The sequence below is a fragment of the Acanthisitta chloris genome, unplaced genomic scaffold, assembly GCF_000695815.1.
Source record: "Acanthisitta chloris isolate BGI_N310 unplaced genomic scaffold, ASM69581v1 scaffold1345, whole genome shotgun sequence".
NCBI classification, from domain to species: domain Eukaryota; kingdom Metazoa; phylum Chordata; class Aves; order Passeriformes; family Acanthisittidae; genus Acanthisitta; species Acanthisitta chloris.
This window is the reverse complement of record NW_008675164.1, coordinates 28529-36506: the sequence shown is the minus strand read 5'-3', so window position 1 is coordinate 36506 and position 7978 is coordinate 28529.

Genomic DNA, 7978 nt, shown 5'->3' with positions numbered 1-7978 from the left:
AGAAGGTTTGTATCACAACACGTTGGCAGCAACGAACACAAAGAGGTGTCAACACAACTACTTTTATAAAGCTCTACTTCACCGCCTTTCTAACCTTCCCAGCAAAGAAAAACACTTTTGAAATTATCTTCTCTCCAGAAAGATGGCACAAACTCTGTCATCATGGGCATTAGTCATTTAGTTGCTGCTGCAAATGCATGTGAAATTGGCTTCTCCCCCTTAACTGAGTCATGAGGATGCTGCCGGAGGGGGAGAGATTTTTCTACTGTGCAAAACAGTATTCGTTACAGATTTTTTACCTGGGACTTTTCCATCATTGGCCTCATTTTGTCAGTTCGAAAAGCCACTCTGTTCGATAAGGTACCACAAGAGGGCATAAACATCATTTATCCCTTTCACAATTGCTAACAGTCTATTAAACACTGAATAAAGCAGAAGCCCAAGACGACTCATTATGCTGCACTTTGGTCATTAGCAAAAGATCCCAGCCCTTTTGTCAGAAGCAGTGGGAACCTCAGGCTCCAGCACTCTGCCAAACTCTACCTTGGATGTTTTGATTTTGAAGAGGAAAATGTTTTCCTCACACTGTATCGATACTAAGATGAAAACAACACTGGTGAAGTTCAAGATGTGCTGGCTCTAGCAGGTGTAAATCTGGATTGATTTCCTGCCACTGAGGCAGATATCATTTGATGATAATCCTGTTCTAGAAGAATTTTTAGTCCTTGCTGTCTCAAAATTCCTGAGCCGTCTGATGGGACCCCCCACTACCATGCTGCAATTAACCCTTGGGATTTTTTACTCAGTGCAGGAAATTTTTAAGGAACTATTGGATCATGACACCAAGAAGTGTGGTGCAGTTGACACACTGGAGGGAAGGGATGTCATCCAGAGGGACCTTGACATGCTGGAGAGGTGGGCTGATGCCAGCCTCATGAAGTTCAACAAGGTGAAATGCAAGATCCTACATCTGGGTAATGGCTATCCCAGACACAGCTAAAGGCTGAGGGTAGAAGTGATTGAGACTAAACTCGGGAGAAGGACTTGGGAGTGATGGTGGATGAAAAACTCACCATGAGCTGGAGTACATGCTTACAGTCCAGAAACCAACTGAGCTCCAAAGGCATATGGGCAACAGGTCAAAGGAGGTGATTCTCCCCCTCGGCTCTGGTGAGACCCCTCCTAGAGTACTGTGCACAGTTCTGGTGTCTCCAACTTAAGAAGGACATAAAACTGTTGGAGCAAGTCTAGAGGAGGCCACAAAGCTGGTAACAGGACTGGAACGCCTTCCCTGTGAGGACAGGATAAGAAAGTTGGGGCTGTTCAGTCTGGAGAAGACAAGGTTGTATGGTGACCTCATAGCACCTTCCTGGATGTGAAGGGGCTGCAGAGAAACTGGAAAGGGATACTTTGTTAGGAATGGTAGTGATAGGACAAGGAGCAATGGGTATAAACTGGAAGAGGGGAAGTTTAGATTAGATATCAGGAAGAAATTCTTTCCCATAAGGGTGGTGAGACACTGGCAAAAGTTGTCTAGGGAGGAAATGGATGCTCCAACCGTGGCAGTGTTCAAAGCCAGGTTGGATAAAGCCTTGGTCTGGTGGAGGTGCCCCTGCCCATGGCAGAGGGGGTTGGGGCTAGGTGATCATCAAGGTCCATTCAAATCCCTTAACATTCTCTGATTCTCTGATCATTTCCCCCCCCCCAATATTCCACAGCAATTCAAAGAGAATTCATTCATTCAAAGGATTTCTGTGGCTTTTTTCATAGAATCACCAAAACACTTAGGCTCTTGGTCTGGTGGAGGTGCCCCTGCCCATGGCAGAGGGGGTTGGGGCTAGGTGATCATCAAGGTCCATTCAAATCCCTTAACATTCTCTGATTCTCTGATCATTTCCCCCCCCCCAATATTCCACAGCAATTCAAAGAGAATTCATTCATTCAAAGGATTTCTGTGGCTTTTTTCATAGAATCACCAAAACACTTAGGCTCTAAAAGCTCGATCATCGAGCAAAGAGAATTCATTCATTCAAAGGATTTCTGTGGCTTTTTTCATAGAATCACCAAAACACTTAGGCTCTAAAAGCTCTCTAAGATCATCGAGTCCAATTGCTAACCCAGCACTGCTAAGACTCTACAAGATCACACTGGTCCTTTAACTGATTATAATCCAGCCCCAGAAAACCTGTCAGGTTCTACCAGCAAGGGGCCAAACCAAACCAGAACCCAAATCTCACCCAGCTGCAGAGGGCACATGGCTGGCTTGGGACACTGGGAGAGGTGCTGGAGCAGAAACACAGAATCATTAAGGTTGGAAAACACCCTCAAGATCATCAACATGTCAAAGCCAGTGGTGGGAACCTCAGCTTGATCAGTTTTTAAAAAAGCTGTAATTTCAGCATGTAAGAGATGTCGTGTTTGATGATTTTCCTAATTTATTATAGCCTGTGAGGGTTTTTTCCCTGTTATTTGCTTTAAACTTCTTGTCCAACCATTGGGTGACCAGAGGATGTCATTACATCCTCTGTCACAAACCATAATGCCTTATTTTCTCTCCACAGGGACCTTGATTTTACAGCTCTGTCTTAATCCTGCTCATTCACATCTCCAGCCAGTTTCACAGGCTTAGTCTACCCAATCCACAACCCAGGTCAGCCTTCTCACCCTTTTCTGCATCTCTTCTAGCTCTTTTTTATCACTGCACTGACTGGGGTGACTGGAATTGCTCTCTGTTCAAGAGCTCCATGGACTTATTCAGTGCTGTTCTTACATTTTTCTGTTTTATTCTCCCTCTCTTTCCCAGCAATTCTTAGAATTCCACTTGCCTTTCTGACCTCTGCTGAGCACTCAGCAGATGTTTTCAAAGAACCATCTGCAATGACGCCATGACCTCTTTCAGGGGCTAATTTAAACCCTATCATTGTGTCTGTACTTGACTTCTATTGACATGGAATTTCAGCAGCTATTTCATTGCCCAGACAGTTGATATTGTCAGATTCTTCTCCAACTTTTTTGTAGCCATGTCTACTTTTACTTACCTGGAATAACTCTATACCGTCAGCCGGTTTCAGTGAGTCACTATGGTCTGTCTCCCTTTTTTGAGCCCTTTCATGAGGATGTGGAACTGAACAGATTCCTAAGACAGGTTAATCTCCTTCCACTGCAAAACCTACACAGTTATTGGTGTCACTTATTTCTTATTTATAACCAGTTATTCATTCAGAAGGGCAACTTTCTTCTTATTCCACAGCACTTGGCACCTTGCTACACACCTGCTCACTTCAAAATCAGTATTATGCATGCAAGACTTTAGCGTCCTCATGCTAAAGTCATAAAATCACAGAATGTTCTGTGTTGGGAGGGACTTTAAATATCATCTAGTTCCACCCCCTCTGCCATGGGCAGCAACATCTTCCACTAGACCAGGTTGCTCCAGGTCCTATCCAACCTGGCTTTGAACATTTCCAGGGATGGGGTAGCCACAGCCGCTCTGGGCAACCTGTGCCAGTGCCTCAGCACCCTCACAAGAAAGAATTTCTCTATGGGACACTGCCAAGGAATTCACCAAACCATTGTACCCACAGAAGTTTGCTCCTCACTTACTCCCAAGTGACTACATTTCCCACACGATGCTCCTGTGCTTGGCTTTGCTACTGCCCTCAGAACCCACAGGAATTCCTGCTTCAGCTGATTATACTGAGCCAAAGTATGTCAAAATATTGAATGACTTGACATTACAGCACAGCAACATGTTCAAGGTGTTTGGCTCCTTGTTTATATTCAGATGGAAGTAGCTAATGCTTGTAAAGTGCCTTAAGAATTTGGAATGAACTGTGCTAGGAAAGTACAAGTCCCTTGTACCTCCAAATACCTGAAGGAACAGACTTGAAGCCACTGACACTTTGATATGTTGTGCTGAAAATGCACAGTTCAAGGAAATTTAGAGAAGGTTTGAACCCACTTATAAATTTGACAAAAAAGCTTTAAAATTGGTTTTGCTAAATGAAACCATTTAATTTTCTGAGCAGAGGCATTAGTAAAGCAGCAGAGTATTAATTGGCTTCAAGCATTTTGTGGTTTTTAATAAAAATGGCATTTTTATTATTATCCTGTATCTGACTCAATCCACACTTTCAAAATAAGCTTACACCAACACCCAGTTTGTCCTGTGTCCCAGCAAGTTATAGGAAGCTGTTCTATTCCTAATGGCCCTTCTAAAATCACCTCAGAGCATCCTGACACCTGCATCAGCTTGTGATGCTGTATCATCACTCATCCCTGATGGCAAACTCTAGGGTAAGTCATCTCACCATGCTGAGGGCCTATATAAAATCTCTAGGGCTATCTCTTTATTATGTTGGCTACTCAAAATTGCATACCATCAGCAATACTGAAATTCAGCTTTGCCTCCAAAATCACTAAGAATTAAAAGAGCTGCACTACTGCAGGAGAAAACCTGCAGGAATTAGGTGCACAGACTCGATCCTCTGTATGATGGGAGTGTGTTCATCCTAGACACATGATGACTGTGATATTTTTAACTGGAAAACAACTTAACTGACTTTGCCAGGTTTGTGGATTAGTTGCTGGCAGGTTTGGGAGTAGAAATTCAGCCACACATTCACTTCACCTAGAGGAACTAACTTCAGTCCAGAGGAACCAACATGATGAACAGTGTGATGCCTCAATAATGTGCAATTGACAATGTTTTATTTTCTCCTTAATTTATTTTTTCCTTCTTATTCCCCATCTCCCTTTCAGCAAGACAATATGCTCTGCTGTATCACATCTCAATGACATATCATTTAAAATAATTTCCTTTATGCAGCTTCAGTTGGCTGAAGCACCTCAGCTTCTTGTGCTGGGCCCAGTCTTCTCCATGCCACTCACTGACATTGGCTTTTCCAAACTAACTGATGCCAGCAACACCTACAAGCTCTGGAATGGGTTGAAATCCTGTTTATCTGGTAAAACCTGCATTTGCACCCAGGTAGGTGATCTCCTTTTGAATCCTGCCAAGGAAAATGTGGGAGCAGTGGCTGGTAAGTGCTGAAGTCAAGATTGGGAGCAGATATCACATTCTCCTGTTTCCAGCTGCCTCTGCACAGTGGACTTCCATGATATTGATATATTTGATAGGTGCTGCAAGAATTGATTACCTAGTGCTTTGCACAGGGCTTTGGAGTGCTACATAATTAGCTAATGCTTGCACAGGGTTTTGGAGTGCTATGTAATTTCTAAGTATTATTAATATCCTTGCAGGGAAGCTCTCTAGTCTCAGAACTCACTTTGCAGCTGCCTCTGGCAAGCTGGGCAAGACTGAAACTGGGAATGATAGAATTATGTGGGTATAAATACCTCATCCTTCACAGAGCTGGCGTATGGATGTAAGAGCAGAAATGGTGAAATCCATTGGCTTTGCAGTTTTCTTTGGTCTTTGCTGGCATAGAAAACAAGCTGCTATGTGGCTAAAACTGAAGACATAAACATCATAGAATCCTGGAACGGTTTGGGTTGGAAGAGACCTTAAAGATCATGTAGTTCCACCCCCTTCCATGGGCAGGGACACCTTCCACCAGCCCAGGTTGCTCCAAGCCCCATCCAACCTGGCCTGGAACACTCCCAGGGATGGAGCAGCCACAGCTTCTCTGGGCAACCTGTGCTAGTGCTTCACCAACCTCGCAGTCAAGAATTCTTTCCCAATATCCCATCTATCCCTGCCCTCTGGCAGTGGGAAGTCATTCCCCCTTGCTCTGTCCCTCCAGACCCTTGTCCCGAGTGCCTCTACAGCTTTCTTGGAGAACCTTTAGGCTCTGGAAGGGGCTCTAAGGTCTCCCTGGAGCCTTCTCTTCTCCAGGTTGAACACCCTCAGCTCTCCCAGCCTGGCTCCAGAGCAGAGGCACTCCAGCCCTTGGAGCATCTCCATGGCCTCCTCTCGACTCGTTCCAGCAACTTCACATCCTTCTGATGCTGGAAGCCCCAGAGTTAGATGCAGTACTCCAGGTGGGGTCTCACCAGGGTGAAATCACCTCCCTTGACGTTCTGGTCATGCTGCTTTGGATGCAGCCCAGGCTATATCCTATAGGGACTATACATCACCTGGCCAAAGAGGAGAAATGCTGTTACATGGACCTACTGGAATTGTCAATTCAATTCCCAGGAATGTACTCTTCCAGTGCAGTGCAGGGAAAATGTAGATAAGAAGGAAATATGATAGAAAAAAAATACGGTGGTACAAAATCTAAGCTGAAGAATATTAACTCTCATCCATAAAACTCCCAAACTGACTTTGTCAGAGCTTTTGCTTGTTGACAAAACTCTCCCACACAACAGATCATGTCATCAGAACCCAGTAAACTGAACCTAGCTGGAAACACAGCTCCAGAAGCCTTAGGGGAAAGCTGTGTGTGTATCTATAATCTGTTCCCTCGGTCTAACGATCTGCACTCTCTGAAATGCTTTTCCCTTAAACACTTAGCCTCAAGCAGGCTGTTTGGTCACTCATTCCTGCCAGAGGGGAAGGAATTGCTGGGCTTGGATATACATCAGCCTTGCCAAGGTAAATCACAGTTGGCCAATAGCCTGGTATTAACATATCTGGGGCCCCAAGTGGTTATGCTCAGAGGGTCTAGGAAGGATCAGGAGTGGAGTTAGTCTGATATTTCCTACTATATTCCATCTGAGTGTGCTTCCTCCTTGCCCACAACAATCAGCTGTGCCAGCTGAAATGGCACATTTATCCAGACAGACTTCATTGTACCTTCTAGCAACTGGAAAAGACAAGCTTTGAATTTGGTCTAAATTGCATTAAATGGAACTGACAGAGAAATAAAATCTGCAATTCTATTTTTTCCTGTTGGACACTGATCCTATGAATGTGCACAGGAAGGAAGTTGTATCCTGCTCTCCATCATATCCATCTAATTCTGGATTCAAAGCTTTTGCTCCAGATATTGCTTGGTATAACAGGATCAGCTTGACCCACAGTCTTTACAAGCTTGACCTTCAGTGCTGAGCTTCCTGAACACCCATCCTGCCTTCTCTTGAGGGAAGAGAGATGAAAGTGGAGAATGGCACTGGGGGGCATTTAGGAGGTAGAGGAAGATAACATTAGCAAAGATAAAAGACATCTTGCTCAACTAGCATCTGGGAACTAATTAGGTGTTGAAGGAGCCATTGAGAGAGATGGAAATTCTGTTTGTCTGGCCAATTTTAACACAGCCAAACAGCCTTTTACTGCACATCCTGCATGGATAATTTATGATGGCTAAGAAAAGCTCTGCCCCGTCCTGACTTCCAGTGATCTAAAGCGAAAATCTATTCCGTGGTTGGAGACAGCAGACTCTTCCCCCCTAATCACTCAGCCATTACCCTCATATTCCTGAAATAAAAATGGCCAGGGCCCAACTGAGATGGGGCCACTGATAATGACCCACATACAGAGCACTGAAGTTGAGTGCAGAACCTTCCAAGGCACTGCAGACCACAACTGGTATCTCCACGCAGTGCAGTCCTGAAGGACTCAGAGAAGCTGACTCAGGTCCAAAAGTAATGTAAGATCAGGCAACTCCATGTTGCCTGTGGGCACAATAAAACACTCCACAGATAAATACTGTGCTGACAAGACTTTACCACCTCCATTAGCTCCCTTATCTCTCGACCACATTTTGTTGCACTTCCCTGTGCCATGCAAGGTACTCCCTTGTGGATGTGCCTTTGCAATAAATGGAAGACACTCCAATTATTTTTCATTCAGGGCAGCTGCAATGTAGAAGTAAAAATGTTCATTTCACATCTTGAGTGCAGAGGGCTCAGGTCAGCTTTGCTGTTTCACTGCCACCATGTTATTCTTCTCACTGGAATTAATACTGGATTTATATCAAGTATTTCTTCCCTGATACATAAGCACGAGAGTTCCTGAGGAAAACATAGGAATTTTTAAGAGAAACAATGTATCTTTTCCTAAACTCATCCTGAA